The following is a 17,464-nucleotide window of genomic DNA, read 5'->3' as shown; positions in this document are numbered from 1 at the left end:
TCCCCTGTAGTAGTGCTTCATAGCACCGTCATTGATGAACAATAGGAGCCTACCGGCTAGGCTCTAAATGGACGCTGGGTGACATTTGCCCCCCTGGTACTGTTGTTGCAATAGTGGCCCTAGCCGGTGAATATTTATTTTCCCTTATGACACATATAAGTTTCCCATGAAGTTTTCTAAATGTATCCCTTTGGTCATCCTATCCCTGATGAGGAGCAGCCATTTGCGGCTCTGTGTCCAACTTCAGATGGGCCTGTTTGGTCCTCTTGGTCCACTAAGAGTAAAATAGTGTTTGTTGCAATCATTTTGCTTTCTCTGCAATTCGTATTTGGGGTGCTGTTCTTCTTAGAAGAGAAATATCCTGTGCATGCTTGGATAAAACCACGCAAACTCCTCTTGAGCATATTTTTGGTACCTTAGCACCTCACAAAGAGGAACACCGGAAGTCCTATAAGGATAATGTTTTTATTCAGACGTTGCACCAAACGCTTGCTGTTTATAATGCAAAGACATTTTGGGTGTGTGGGTTGCTACCTTCTGTCACGCATCAATGTGAGAGCTTGCTGCCTATGCCCTTATCCTATGTTAATAGTTGTGAGGGGTGGTTCAACTTACTTAGTTTGATCCACTCATTCTCCCAAGTTGAGTCCTTGGACAAAAAAAACACTGGTTACCGTTCTGTGGTAAATATTCTTTTACCTAGACTGAATTTCATACGGAATCTAAAATAAAGTAAAATAGCTCAGAATAATAAGAGGCAGAATCCGTGGTATAAGAGGTTTTCTGAATGGGCTTTATTCCAAAATGGCCGACTCGAGTGGCGGCCTTCAGGTTCCGTCACCACGAGGGTTCAGGAAGTGAAGTACAATACTTTATTGACAAGAAGTAACTTTTATAGGTCATACATTACAATGAAACGAATGTAGAAGGCGTAACAATTGATAAGAGAAATGACATAGTAAATACGTAATCGAAACTAGGCGTAATAAGGAGCAAAAAGAAACATGATTGGCTCTGATTATCATACATAGGTGGATCTATAAGATAATACTTAACATAGATGCGCGCGCAGCAGCATGACGTGTAATTGACGTGCAACTAGGGGGTGAAGGGGACTTGACATTTAGCTCTATATGTGGAGACGAAAAGTCTGGGGGGTCAAGTCAACCTAATCCCAAATCATATCTAACATCCTATGTTTAGAGAACTATGTTATCCACAAGGAAGGACTCTCGGGCAGAATCTATTCTATACTGACTGTGCGTGTGTGTACAAGCGTCTAAGTGTCTACACTGAATGCGAGAGGATGGGAATATTCCATGGTGACAGGGCTATGAATTACTTGCATGAGGACGGAAAGGCCGAGTCCTTTGCTTGGGAGCTAAAGGAAATGTTTACCTAAATCACTAGACAGGAATGCATCGGCTGAAAAGCAAAGTAGATAATTCGAAGGTGAAATACAGCTTCTTGGCAGGCAGGCGAAACTGGCCGAGGCAGGCACCGTTAGCTGCACAGGGAGTAGGACAAAGTTCATTGATACAGATGCGAGCTCAAGCTGAAGCTGTCAGAGACAGAAAGCAGGGAAAGGCTTTGAGGACAGAATCGGGCCTACTCTGCCTGAACTGTAAAAATAGAGTAACTTAGCCATATAAAGTCGGTGGCCTTTCATACTTAGGAATCGAATATCCAGCCCATTGATGGCGGATCTGACAGAGAACATGTTGACGGTGGACGCACATATGTTTGCGTCTTGGAAACTGGAATTGGAGGGAACATACATGTACTTGTAACATGCATATAGAACCGTTGGGGTCCAAGATAGGGGACATAACTGATCAGGAAAATCCACATTTCCACATTCCCTCCTTGTCCCCTACTTGCCCTTCAAGAGATATCAATCTTCATTATTCCATCGATTTGCTCATGGAGCATCATTTCTTCTTCCTTCTTCTTCCGGCATTTTGAACGAAAACCTTGATATGGAATGCACGATGTGGCACACAGACCACAAATTGCTGGTCCACATTGCAGGCATAAACAGCAACTGAAGAGCATAAGAAGGCCAATACCTAGGAATGATAGAACTCTCCATCCCCAGGCTGATATCACACTCCAAAACCACCCGGACCACGTCCAAGTGCCTGGATTCTCGTGTATCTGGCTCACAATCTTATGAAGGCGTGTTATAGCTTTATATACAGATGGCGAATTTTCTGGTATGAATATGCAGCAGCTGGATCCGATGACCCTGCAAGCTCCGCCCCTATCGGCCAGGATGACGTCAAGGACAAGACGATTCTGGAGAACAACAATTCTCATCACTGATTGTTCCTCTGTCAGATTCCCTAGGGCGGCTATAGTCTCGTTTACTACAGCTTCAAGAGTCTTGGTTAGTCTACGTATCAGCTTACTATTTGATATTGTACCTATATAGGGAAAGATACCTTTATTGAAATCTACATACTTGTCCCATGCCGTCTCAGTATAATCGACAACTGGGAGATCTCTTCGCTCTCTATTGTGTACTAAATGAACATTTCGATAATAATCAGGAGGAGCTAGGAAAACAGGTGGCAAAAGGAATGCTATGTAACAGGTACCATCCCAATCTAGAGGCAGACGCATATATGCCGTCTGACCACATATAAAGTAAGAATGGCGAGAAGCTCTAAATGAAGATTTACCTTGATCACTATATTCTACTGTAGTAACGCATTTGCTATGGCCCATATGTATGGAACCAACTTTTCTTACACATAATTCATCCTTAACTGGAAATACTGACATAGTGGGCAGAATTAGTTCAACTTCGGATTTGACATTCAGAATCATAAGATTAGGTGTAAAATTACCTAATTTATACACTTCATTTTCTAGATCAGTTCCTGTTCTACTGGGGTGACCCTCCTTATTAGGGTGACAGACTTTGAATAAAACTAGATTCAGATTTCCCCATATCCAATGTTGTTGATAAACTGCTGTGTCTGGGTCTATGGAATTTAGTAAACTAAACCATGCTCCACAGGAGCCATTATGTGTGAACGGATGTGGAAAGAAAGGCAGAACTCCTTTGTTATTCTGATAGGGAGGGAGTCGGCCACACACCCAACAATTAGTGGCATTACTAGTCTGATGGGAATGATGTAACATACTAATGAAAGTGTTATTGCGCAGCGCAAGTCTATAAGATAATTCATGTGGCGGTAGGTCACTAAAAGAATGTTCAGCAGCAACATTATAAACATGTCTAGAAATAGGATAATATATGTGCAAAATCACACTCGTAATAATTATTAAAAAACTCAATAAAAACAGAATTAATAATGTCCTCATACAGTAGCTACGCAGTGATTTACAATACGCCTGTCGTTTCAACATTTCTCGGGTATTTTCTCTACTCAGGTCCAAAGGATACATGTCAGAGACAATTCAACCGCTTCACCTTGGAGAGGACTTAAACAATCAAATTGCTCGACTGTTTGGGCCTAAGCTTTAATTTATAGTTCTGAGAGTCATTCTGTTCAACAAAGGGAAGTTTTGAATCAGTCTGTGAGGGAGTGCAGGGCACAGTGTCTATATCCGAGGATAGTCCGTGAAATTTCTTGATGTGGCTGGAATGTATCCAGCCCTTGCGGCCCTCAACTTTCACGGCTGTTCTTGTGGTCAACAGGACTAGCTTGGGTGCTTTCCACCTGGGCTCCAACTGGGTCTTGCGGTCGAAATTTCTCACAAACACCAGATCACCCGGAGCAACGTCATGGGGTTTCACCTCAGTGTTGTCAGGAAAGGCTGCAGCTACCTGTGAACGACAAGATTGTAGTGCAGACATCAAGGAAGCCAAGTAATCTGTCAGCATATTACAATTAACATCAGTTATTTTACGTGGTATAGGCGTCCCCCACATATTTGGTGGTCTTCCGAAGATCACCTCATACGGGGATAGCCCTGTTCGAGAGTGTGCTACCATTCTTATGTAAAATAGTGCAACTGGTAAGGCTACTATCCAGTCAACACCTTTCTCCTTACATATTTTAGACAATCTGATTTTCAAAATTTGATTATGTCGTTCCACGAGACCTGCTGCCTCGGGGTGTCGGACACAGTGGAATTTCCACTGATATCCCAACAAAAGTGAGACATGTTTCATTAATTCGGATGAGAAAGGCTGGCCGTTATCTGAATATACAACACGTGGTAAACCGTACCGTGGGAAGAATTCTCGAACTAACTGTTTGGCAGTAGTCGGGGCCGTGTAATCTGATACTGGGTACGCCTCAGTCCATCGGGAGAGAGCGCAGACAACTACAAGAACATATTTGAATCCTCGACATCGTTCCATCTGGATATAATCCATTTGGAGCACTTCAAAAGGATGATCAGGAGTCTGAAATCCACCCTGTTCTACGGGAACACTTTTTCCTGGGTTGAACTGACAACATATCATACAGGTACGGACTTTTTGTTTAGCTGCTGCTCGTAAATGTTTATTGAACCAAATGTGTTGAATGCTATCTAGCATAGCTTTCTCCCCTAAATGCGCCGGACTGTGAATTGTAGCTATAATGGCTTGGACCATAGAGTCAGGAAGAAACCATACAGATTTCTCCTTCGTCATCCATCCCTGATCTGTCTGGATCCCTCCTAGTTCAGTCCATTTCTTTAATTCTTCTGCAGTAGCATGTGTCTGTATGTCAATTACGTCAAGTGCGGGATCCTTAATTGTCATACACTGTGTTGGTGTCTGAACTATTGGCTTTGTCATGTCGGATGTGCGAGTCTGAGCAGTCTGTTTAGCTGTTCTGTCAGCTAAATCATTGCCTTGAGAAATGATATCAGTAACCTTCGTGTGTGCTTTACATTTCATAATCGATATAGCAGTGGGTAGATGTATTGCATCTAATAAGGCATGAATGAGGGATCCGTGCTGAATGTGGGCACCATGGGAAGTTAAATAACCTCTCTCTCGCCACAGCACGCCGAAGTCGTGTACAACTCCGAATGCATAACGTGAGTCAGTGTATACATTAACTTTCTTATTTGTGGCTTGAATACAGGCTTGTGTTAGAGCAATAAGTTCTGCTGCTTGGGCTGACAAAGTATCTATACAGTTTGTCTCAATAACTTCAGTGTCTGTTGTGACTGCATACGCGGCCACTAAATCTCCTGTACTTGTTCTCATGCACGATCCATCTACATACAACGTCAGGTCTGGATCTAACAATGGAACGTCTGTCAAGTCTTGTCTAGGTTTCGTCTTTATTTCAATAATTTCAACACAATCATGAGCTAGTGGGTCTGTTCCAATTATAGGTAACAAGGTAGCAGGATTCAATGTATTACAACGTCGGATCTCTATGTGTGGCTGAAACAATGTCAGTTCATAACCGGTAAGTCTTGCTATGGTCAAGTGTTGTGTTTGCGTCCGGTTCACAAGAACTTCTACTGCATGTGGTACTTGTACTGTCAATGGATGTCCTAACACTATGGCATCGCTTTGTCTGATTGCTAAAGCTGTTGCTGCCACTGATTTCAGGCACGCCGGCAAAGCCTGAGCTACGGGATCTAATGTACTGGAAAAATAAGCACATGGCTTGCGTGATCCTGCTTGTTCCTGAGTGAGTACTGACAAGGCAGTACCTTCGCGTTCTGTAACAAAGAGTGTGAAATGTTTGCTATAACATGGTGTTGCTAAAACAGGTGCTTGACATAAAGCTTTCTTTAAGCTTTCAAAAGCTTGTGTATGTTCCTGAGTCCAAGGGAGGACAGTCGATGTGGCTGCCTCCTGTGTGGTTAACTGAATGAGTGGTTTTGCTAGAAATGCGTACTGAGGGATCCACTGCCTACAATATGAAGTGAGGCCTATGAAAGCCCGCACCTCCTTTTGTGTCTGGGGTATTGACATGTTAGCAATTAACTGGATGCGATCTGGTGTAAGCTGCCTTCCCTCCTTGGACAGCGAGTGACCAAGATAAATAACTCGCTGGACACAGAATTGCAGCTTAGAAGGAGACACCTTGTGCCCCTTGTCGGCTAGAAAATGTAAAACTGTCAGAGAAGCCTTTTCACATTCGGGTTCGCTTCTCGCGGTGATCAGCAGATCATCGACATATTGAAGCAGTGCAGTTTTGGCTGGCATGTGGATACTGTCAAGTTCTCGTTTCAGTGCTTGGCTGTAGATGCTGGGGCTTTCTGTGAATCCTTGGGGAGCGCGTGAGAATTTAAAGCTACGTCCATTTAAACTGAATCCGAACAAATATTGGCTTTCCGGATCTATTGGGACGCTGAAAAAGGCATTCTTGAGATCAATTACAGTAAAGAATGTTGCTTCGGAATCAATTGCTGTCAATAATGATGATATATCGGGGACCACAGGAAATTGTGGCACAATGCACTTGTTTAGTTCACGCAAATCAATGACCAATCGGTATACTGGCGGAGCAGTAGGATCAGTTCGTTTAAGAATCGGAATTATCGGTGAATTACATACATTGGAGTCTGTTTCTACAACTACTCCTTGGGCAATTAGCTCATCAATGATTTTCAGCAAAACCACTACAGCATCCTGCGGTAACTTGTATTGTCGCATTCGTGGTAGTACCACTCCTGCCTTGAGTGTGACTCGATATGGTGTAATATTCATGCAACCAACATCAGTAGGGCCTTGTGCCCATAGATGTGTAGGTAAAGTCTGTAGTCGGGGATCCATGTCTCTAGACACATAGTGACCTTTAAAATCACGTAAAAACAACCTTACTCCTTCCGGAGAACAACATATTATGGCTCCTAGGGCTTTCAGAGTTTTAATTCCTAACAGATTTTCTGGGCATGATTTAGTAAGCAATAAATCTGTAGTTCGTGTCAAGGGTCCTATCGTAAGTGGAAGAGGCTGTGATACTTCATTAACAATAGGTTTTCCTGAAAAACCAAGGGAGATATTCTGAGAGCCTGAGAGGGGTGCCCCTGGAACTTCACTACGTTTTATAGTTGTTCGACTTGCCCCTGTATCGAGTAAGAATTTTCTATCTTGACCTAATAATTCACTATGTACATAAGGTCCTTCTTGATCTACAGGAATCTCGATAAGGGGTAAGTCAACTTCCCTCTCTAGGCTGGTTCATGCATAACGCTGATACTCAGGGTATTCATACTGTGCGGTCTGATACATTTGTCGTGTTGTGGTTTGTGTGGCAGTAGCAGGCAACGGTGGTGCAGCTGGCACAAACTGTATGGGTTGTTGTGCGGCTGGCATGGCCTGGGCATGCTGCATAGCTCCTTGTTCATTCTGATCCTGTCTGAGTGGCCGTTGTCTTTCTTGTGTTTTACCTATGGCGATATTATGTTTTAAAACTGGACAATCGTGTACGTAATGACCTGGCTTCTTACAATAATTGCATGTCCCTTTTACCGGTCCTGCTGAATCGGAATGTGTCATACCCTTTTTATGTCCTTCAGCTGGTACTGTCTGAGACACTAGCATTTTCATTTTTTGTATCTTTCATACGTCTTTGTTCGTGCTCTTGTTCATCTCTAATTCTATTGTGATGATACTGTAACATTTGTAGCATTTGTGACGGAGTGTTACTTTGCCAGGTACTCTCGAATTTCAATATTCTATTCTTTACTGGAGGTAATGCATTTTCTACTAATTTTGTCACAAATAAATGTGGATACGACTCACTACTTGTTTTTATACCACTATTTATTCCAAAACATTTTTCAAATCGGGCATAATAATCACTTGTGTCTTCATCATGCTTTTGTTTACAGGCTGAGATTGCACCCCAATCTTCCTTTTTCGTAGTTAATAAACGTGGCAGTACTTGTACTAGTAAACCTGGTAATGCTTTAACTTTATCCCCGAGCCCTGAACCTGCAGTTCGGGCCTTTTCTTCCGTTTCTAATGCTGTCCAATCTATCTTTTGGTCTCCCACTTCCCACTCTTTTTCTTTCAGTTTTTCATAAATGCCAGCAGGTAAGAGCACCTTTAATATCGTCATAATATCAGGATAGGTATACTCTCCCATCAGTAACATGTCCTTAATTTCTCGGTGGAAACCCGCTGGGTCTTTGTCATGACTGGGTACTACTTTCTTCATTTCTAACAATTCAATTTTTGTTATGGGTGTGTATACAAATACACGGTGAAACTGATTGTCTTCGCCTTTTATTGGGTGCACTTCTCGTAAGGGGTTTTGTCTATCCATATGATACGGCGTTCTTTCTTTGCGGGGCAGCGAGAAAGAATCCGGACTTACAAAAAGGACCTACTGTTTACGTGACACTAATATTTCTTTAATTAACTTGTTACTAGAACCTCTCCATCTGTTCGCGAGTAGTTCCGTTAATATATCAGGTAAAGGACCAGGGTCAGCATGTTGGCTCTTATATAATATAAGGAGTTGCTGAATCATATAGATTCCAGCTAAACGTTGTTCATCTGCACTGAGGTTAAAAAACGTGTGTGCTACGGTCTCATCACCGTATTTTTCAGGACTGTCAATCCAGTGAACGGCTGATCTGGCTAATTCTTGCTCATCCATGGAGTCGAGGAGGTGGTAACCCCTTCGTTCTCGTAGTATTTTATCTGCGGCTTGAAACAAATGTTCAGGAGATTTCAGATTTATTACAGGCGTCGGATACGTTCTGCTATTATTTGGACATACAGAGTGTATGGGATCAGAAAAACATCTAGTATTATTGCAGGATCTTCCTCTGCCTACGTAGGCTATGGTCTCTGACTGTCTTGCGGAATTCCCTGATTCGGACACTTCATCTTGCTCGAACTCGTCTGTTTCCAATCTTTCTTCATGAATACGTTCTATTTCTTTACGGATTTTTCGGCACATGGCTATTATACAGTTTTTCTTATCGTGTCTCCCTTCTGATATATTCTGGCTCCATCTTGTAAGAATAAGCATTGCATTCGGGTCTACCCCCGGTCGGTCTTGATTTCTGATCATACAGTTTATGAGGAAACGTAACAGTTCCCCCTGTATCTCTACTTTCTGGAATTCCATAGCTCTGTTAATACATTCTGGGTCTCGCCCTGTTTGGACAAAATTATATATTTTATCTAGATGCGTAGTCATTCCTGGTAACCTCGCTAAATACTCTGCGGCTCGTCTGATACGTAATGATGCCAGGACCATTTCGTCCTCTTTACCGACCACCGGGTCATATCTACAATCTATAAGGAGTTCCTTAAGCGTACGTTCACTTACGAATTTGGGTGTACGTGAATGCGCTGACTCTTGAAAAACAAGTTTATTTATTCTAGGTGGCGTAAAAGTATTGCTAGCACCTCCCGTGGCCCCATCTGGGGCGTCGGGTGTGAATGGATTCGTCGAACGTGACACAGCAACTATAGGTGTCGATACCACTGTAGAATCGATTGCGGAGACAGTTGCGGAAACAGATGTGCTTGCCGGAGCTTGTGTCGGGACTTGCTGTTGCACGGGGACAGATACCTGATCCTGACGCTGGACCCCTCCGCCAGACGGTCTATGTGGTGCGGGGTTAGCATACTCGGGAGCTGCGTCATCTAGATATGAGGAAAGAAAAACATCTTCTGCGGTTCTGGGATGCCCTTTAGGATGTACCTTAATTGGGAATAATGGGGGTGGCAAGTCTTTTGGCATCTCTGGAACAGCCTTAGGTAGTCCTTCGGCTAGAAGGGGATACATACCATTCATAAGAGCATTTCTTTGTCTATCTACTTGTTCTGATTTCACTCGGATACCTTCCTCAATTAATAGATTTTCTTGAACTTTCTTTGAACTTTCTTTACTCCTCTCTTCTTGTCTACGTGCTTTTTCTGTACGTCTATGAGATTCTTTACGCCATAACTCAACAGTGTCTTTCTGTGACTGTCTGACTTTTCTTTTCCATAACTCTTCCTCCACTTTCATGATGCACTCTGCATCCCAGGTTCCCGCTGCGGGCCACCTTTGACTTTCTGGCAATCCCTTGGTATAATCTACCCATAAATCAAGAAATAATATGGCATCTAAGCCATGCTTGTGATACATAAAATGCCCTGGAGTGTCCCTAGGAGGAATAGGAACTGCTTCTTCAAGCACCCCTTTTCTAGTAGTAATCTGTCTTAACTTCGAGAAGAGCGGCATATTGACAACTGATCTGATACTTACTCTTGAACTAACTTAATACGAAAAAAAACACAATAATGAACAGTGAACAATGAACAATCATTCATACCACAATATGCAAGACATTTGAACACTTTAAACATTAAACATTAAACATTTTAAAAAATGACCGACAATGATGACAGTCTGCATAACTAATCACCAAGCTGAATTCTTGACAATAACTGAATACTTCGGAATACTTGATATACTGCTAAACAGTACATATACACTGCTAAACAGTGCAGACCGGATTTGTGTACCAAAATCCGTCTTGACCGGCACAACCTATGTGCGCGTCAACACGCCTCCCCGGCGATGGTACTCACCGAGTAGCTCCTTGAAACGGAAGGCCTCAGAGAATGGACGGGACTTGATGACTGCGGACAGTGGACCCTCTGGACATCGGGACTTCGAAAACCTGGTGGGCCTCTGTATACCTCGGATCTTGCTCTCTCAGCTAGGCTCTGGTCGGGATACTTCGCACTTCTCACCGCCTCGTCTGGGTTGATCGCAGCCTCAGTCGCCCCCGCTTGACCGGAGGGAGCTACAGGAAATCCTGCTGGTACGCGTTATGGTCCGTCCAGCTGTGGCAGGAGACCGGGCCTGCAACGCACCGCCGGCGCGTGAGATGAGAAAGTGTCCCTGTTCGGGCGCCACTATGTGGTAAATATTCTTTTACCTAGACTGAATTTCATACGGAATCTAAAATAAAGTAAAATAGCTCAGAATAATAAGAGGCAGAATCCGTGGTATAAGAGGTTTTCTGAATGGGCTTTATTCCAAAATGGCCGACTCGAGTGGCGGCCTTCAGGTTCCGTCACCACGAGGGTTCAGGAAGTGAAGTACAATACTTTATTGACAAGAAGTAACTTTTATAGGTCATACATTACAATGAAACGAATGTAGAAGGCGTAACAATTGATAAGAGAAATGACATAGTAAATACGTAATCGAAACTAGGCGTAATAAGGAGCAAAAAGAAACATGATTGGCTCTGATTATCATACATAGGTGGATCTATAAGATAATACTTAACATAGATGCGCGCGCAGCAGCATGACGTGTAATTGACGTGCAACTAGGGGGTGAAGGGGACTTGACATTTAGCTCTATATGTGGAGACGAAAAGTCTGGGGGGTCAAGTCAACCTAATCCCAAATCATATCTAACATCCTATGTTTAGAGAACTATGTTATCCACAAGGAAGGACTCTCGGGCAGAATCTATTCTATACTGACTGTGCGTGTGTGTACAAGCGTCTAAGTGTCTACACTGAATGCGAGAGGATGGGAATATTCCATGGTGACAGGGCTATGAATTACTTGCATGAGGACGGAAAGGCCGAGTCCTTTGCTTGGGAGCTAAAGGAAATGTTTACCTAAATCACTAGACAGGAATGCATCGGCTGAAAAGCAAAGTAGATAATTCGAAGGTGAAATACAGCTTCTTGGCAGGCAGGCGAAACTGGCCGAGGCAGGCACCGTTAGCTGCACAGGGAGTAGGACAAAGTTCATGGATACAGATGCGAGCTCAAGCTGAAGCTGTCAGAGACAGAAAGCAGGGAAAGGCTTTGAGGACAGAATCGGGCCTACTCTGCCTGAACTGTAAAAATAGAGTAACTTAGCCATATAAAGTCGGTGGCCTTTCATACTTAGGAATCGAATATCCAGCCCATTGATGGCGGATCTGACAGAGAACATGTTGACGGTGGACGCACATATGTTTGCGTCTTGGAAACTGGAATTGGAGGGAACATACATGTACTTGTAACATGCATATAGAACCGTTGGGGTCCAAGATAGGGGACATAACTGATCAGGAAAATCCACATTTCCACAGTTCTTTGACAATGAATGTGTATTTCAATCATAGGTGCCTATCTGGTGTTTCCCCTGGAGATGGATGGATGTACCGAGTGTTCTTAAATTCTTGCCTCAGGGCCGCAGATCAAGGTAAATAGGCAAACAGAACACAGATGGATAGAGATAGGTTTTCGCTATTCAATGTATCAGAATATTACCAATCCTTCCAAACACGCAATGTCACCAAAGATAAGCCCATACCCCTGGCAGTGGTAGATGTACTGGCTCCTTTTTGTGTTCAAGCGACATAGAGGTGGGGGGCAGTAAATGCACCACTTCCATATTGAGGATGCCCAAATGTCCACCCTTGATTCCACCACCTAATGTTTATATTGTTTGTGGTGCTCGTGGTTATGTATTGCTCCCTGAGGGATGGTCTGGAAGGTGCTACCTTTCCTACCTCCTTTCCCCAGTCTATATAGCCCCTCCCTACTATCACAAGACTCATCGCCTACAGCGTAGTAGTGTCCCAGCCCCGATTTAAGAGAATAGATAATACAGACAATATTAATCAGACAGATACCTCTTTACAGCAATTTAATGACATAATGAAAGGAATTCTGCCATTTTGGGATCCCATGTTCAATAGCCGTAATATTTGTCGCCTTGCCAGAGTAGTTGAGGCAGTCATTATTACTACTGCAGGTATACTGATCAATATAACAGTCGAACTTCATGCTACGAGACTTGTTGCTCTTCAAAATCAGATGGCTTTAGATTTCATTCTGACTGATAGGGGTGGATCCTGTCGTGTCATTGGCAGCAGTTGCTGCGTATACATTCCTGATAGCGCCCCTACAGTATACTCTGCAATACAGAAATTACACCGACTTGCTTCAGAAATTCACCAAGATAACGGTTCATGGCCCCTCTGAGGGTGGCTCTGGGGTCTAATTGTCCTAATAGCTATTGCAGGTGTTATGTATTAAGTGCCTTCCTGCATGTTGCACTTACTACGTGACCAAGCTCACCCATACTCCTAGGTTCTCAGGGCGTGATAATAAAGTCTCTACTATGATGATGCAGGGTGTCCAGGATCCAATGCTTATAGATGAGGGCATCTTTGAGTATTAGTTGTATTTTCATATTAAGTGTGTTTCTTTCTTTTCCAGTGTTAAATGATTGTCACATGAGTTCCTATGCATTTGCCCCCCCATAGACTTGTAAAGACCCTACCGGATAGCCAAATAAAGCATTTAGCCACTTCCGCTAAAAACAGGGTCTGTTAGTCTTGACATTCCCATCCCTGCAACACACTAGTTTCATGCTATATTAGGTTAGTAGTGTGTGGCTAAATAGACGCCATTTGTATTCACTTTATGCATCCCACTGAGTTATCCCCGTAATGTGCAGGCTTCAGTTAACTCATAGACTGTGCCCAAGTTAGGCCTCACTCCTCATAATGCTTGCCTCAGCAAAACTCTGCATTTTGTTATTATTTTCTCTTCTGCTCAAGGCTTTTTTCTGACTTAATAATGAATGGGCCATTCTGCCCTCGCACACTTATCCAAATGTGTAGTTTCTGCTCCCAAGTTAGGAGATGCTGAGACCCAGCACCGTGGCCTTGAAGCCCCAATAACATGTACTCATCTGGCAGGTGTTAGCTCATCCTACTGAGTCTCTTTGTTCATGTTCGGCCCAGGCCTGTAGTTTTCCATTGTGGGTGTGGTTGGGGAGTTCACAGGAGGAATGATTATCCACTGTAGACTGTTGGGGGGCCAGTCCCTCAACAGACATCCTAGGGTGCAGGTCATGATGGACTCCTCTGCAGAGTATTGCTAATAAAGATGTAAGTTTGTATTCTCTACTGTCTGACTGACTCTTCATTCTTGGGAAGGCATAGCAGGTGGTAGTAAGTAACCCGGGTGGCCCCTAAGGGCCACTTCCTTCAAGAGCCCGCCCAGCCTGACCCCTGTGCGGGACGTGACCGGGCTTGAAAGAGGGGATGTGTGCCATGATGGACACGGGGCATGGAGAAGCAATCTGTGCCTTTGAATGGCCTGCTCACCGCTGCTCGATCCCAAGAGCAAAACGCAGTGGGAGTGAACTTTGAAAAAGAAGGTGAGACATGCACTTGCCTTTAGCCATTTGCATTTTTCATTATTGAAAGACACACGCAAAATCCAATCCTATATGTGGGAGGAATCAGATGCACACGGAGTAGTTTAGAGTACTTACAAGAAGCCTCACAGAGCAGCGGATGCGCGCTGGCTCATGCTCGACTTAAAAAATAAATCATACGTGAGGGAGTGGAGAGGAGAGGCCATCCCACGCTGTACAGTGTGATGGCCAAACAAAACAATCTCTTAGTGAAATTGCCAGAGAGGGAGCTAAGCCCACAAAGGAGGAACATTTAAGGAAATGCACCAATAACAAGCCAGCATTTGTAAATGACCCAGATAACAGCTAATGGCAATTGGTGGTTGTGCCAAACCCCACAGAAGAGATATAACAGGTCATCAAAGCTCAACCTAATAATAAATGAATGTACAGTAATGATGAGAGTGCATGAACGCAAGGAAAGTGAGATTATTAGGCTAAGATTCATTTAATAGGCTGCTGTACTAGACCAGGATAGTATGTCATAAGAGAGGTTTCAGAAAAAGTACAGTTTTTTAAACCTTGGTGCACTTCCTCGGACGTTGCTTTCCACAGCAGTAAATAAACAGCAGGATACCTCGGCCCTCCAGAGCAGTGTAGATTCGGGGGAGTTTGGAGGAGGGCAGGCGAGGCACAGCTGGCATCAGATTGGCAGGGCTGTACTCAAAAAGGAGCACTGTTATCAGGAGGAGCGGGATTTGCTATGGGGACTGCCAGTCTCCTGGGCAGAGGCTGGCTCTCGTCAACGGGGACTGACTGCTGCTCTCGCTGGTCTTGTTTCACACACAGTTCTATTGCCGAGTGCTGACGGGCGGACAAATTAAGCACAGTGCTGGGCCCAGAACCACTGCACCTCTGCATTAAAGACAAGAGATCACCCAGGGAATTTTAATTAGTTTACACTCCTATCTGTGGCACACCCTGAGTGCTCCAGAGCCATGATGGCGCTCCACAGGTTCTTGTTCAAGGGTCTATGAAAGTGTTTCAAGATCATCACCTGTAACTGCTTCCGGGACAGTTGAAAACATGTCAGTGTGGGTAGTCCAGAGATCTGGAGAAAATAATGCTCTCTAACACTGAACCTCCTCCTAATGTAGGCACAGACCATTCATGTAAGGCTGCGGGATTGATGGCACCCATGTGCCTCCACCCCCAACTTTAGATTATTTAAAGCTCCAGAGCAGTTCCAGGGTCCGCTCTTGTTTACAATGTGCAGCCTAAATGTAAGGTTCTTATCACGTGTAGCTTTTAAGCACTCCACACCTAGTTATATAGAACTATCTAGACAGGGTTCCCACAAGTCCTAGGCCTCAGAGAGAACACGACCGCCTCGGTGCTGGCATGAGAACCAGCTGCTGGCAGACTCGGCAAGGCAGATGCAGCATTTCAACCAGGCTGAGGGCAGGAGCCCGACCGTGCTGGTAACAGTATGTGTTATCTGGGCAGATGCAGCATTTCAACCATGCTGAGGGCCGGAGCCCGACTGTGCTGGTAACAGTATGTGTTCACTAGGCAGATGCAGCATTTCAACCAGGCAGAGGGCAGGAGCCCGACTGTGCTGGTAACAGTATGTGTTATCTAGGCAGATGCAGCATTTCAACCAGGCCGAGGGCAGGAGCCCGACTGTGCTAGTAACAGTATGTGTTAACTAGGCAGATGTGGCATTTCAACCAGGCCGAGGTCAGGAGCCCGACTGTGCTGGTAACAGTATGTGTTATCTAGGCAGATGCAGCATTTCAACCATGCTGAGGGCCGGAGCCCGACTGTGCTGGTAACAGTATGTGTTATCTAGGCAGATGCAGCATTTCAACCAGGCCGAGGGCAGGAGCCCGACTGTGCTGGTAACAGTATGTGTTAACTAGGCAGATGTGGCATTTCAACCAGGCCGAGGTCAGGAGCCCGACTGTGCTGGTAACAGTATGTGTTATCTAGGCAGATGCAGCATTTCAACCATGCTGAGGGCCGGAGCCCGACTGTGCTGGTAACAGTATGTGTTATTTAGGCAGATGCAGCATTTCAACCAGGCCGAGGGCAGGAGCCCGACTGTGCTGGTAACAGTATGTGTTACCTAGGCAGATGCAGCATTTTAACCAGGCTGAGGGCAGGAGCCCGACTGTGCTGGTAACAGTATGTGTTATCTAGGCAGATGCGGCATTTCAACCAGGCTGAGGGCAGGAGCCCGACTGTGCTGCTCCTTACCAAACATGAGCAACGCTGGCACCCGCTCTAGGTTGCATTCTCTGCAGCTAACTTCCATAGAAGATATATATCCAGAAAGCATCTTTGGCAGACCACAGCAGGCCATTCCGGGCACCGATCTGACCTTGCTAGACATATTTACATACAACCAGCTCAGGGCGGCAATTAGGTTGATGCACAATTCTTTCCCCAAGACTCCCCCACATTTCAAGTGCTTGAGTCAACCCATAACAATCCCATTTTTGTGGAGATTAGTCAAAAGGCTTTATACAAAGATGTAGGTTACCGCACCTGTATGTCAGTCCCGTGCCTGCGGAGAATGGGAAGCAGATCTGGGGAGCCCCCTCACGGAAGAGAAAGGGAACATTTCCTGCACTCAATCTCATGTCCTCTTCCCTAACTATCGCCTGTGTCTGGGTGCATTTTAATTTCCTGCACCACCTATACTGAACTCCTGTAAGACTGCATAAGATGGGCCTGATTGATGAGGCGAGCTGTGTGCATTGTCCCATACCCAGTGCTCGTTTCCTTCCTCTTGCATGGATTTGGTCTGGCATGCAGAGATTCTGTCAGGTGGTTTCTGATGCTATTGTGGCAATCACGGGATTTGCTTTGGACCACTCGCCGAGGGCTGCATTACCAAGCAATGTATAGGATGTCCCGTTGGACATGTGCAAACTTACGCCTATGCTCCTGTTCCTTGTAAAGGTACAAGTTCCGAAGCACAGGGAAAGGCAGCCAGTGCCGCTGGAGGTGACATGGATTCAAGACGCTGCCTAATGTCAGGAACAGCTATCAGCTTATTGGAACTTGATGCCTGCAAAATCTACACCTAAAGATATCTGGTACCCTCTGGAGATATACCTGTGCACGCGCATAGAGAACCGAGGTGATGCAACTGTTACCAACCCAGAAGAGGGCGCTTTGATGGAAATATCCCCTCTGGAGCCTTTGGCCACTCTGAGCTGCTGGTCTTGGGCACAAATGATCCCTGCAAAAGTGATCCTGAGGCAACAACTAGAGACTACTAGGGACTTTTATAAGTCATTATACACTTAGTTATTATTGACTGAGTGGCTCCCCCCTCCCCTCCCCTTCCACCCTTCCCTCTCCTTCCTTTCCTTCACTTATGCCTCTCCTCCCCCCTTCCCCCTC

General features: G+C 44.7%; 1 protein-coding gene across 1 annotated transcript in view; it reads right to left on the bottom strand.

The window, feature by feature from the left end:
* Positions 1 to 17,464, bottom strand: part of LOC146788727 (vomeronasal type-2 receptor 26-like) — a 695,945-nt gene that overhangs the window by 156,398 nt on the left and 522,083 nt on the right. The window lies entirely within an intron of this gene.

This window comes from Triturus cristatus, chromosome 10 (assembly GCF_964204655.1).
Source record: "Triturus cristatus chromosome 10, aTriCri1.1, whole genome shotgun sequence".
In the NCBI taxonomy this organism is placed as follows: domain Eukaryota; kingdom Metazoa; phylum Chordata; class Amphibia; order Caudata; family Salamandridae; genus Triturus; species Triturus cristatus.
This window is presented reverse-complemented; position numbering and strand designations above follow the sequence as displayed.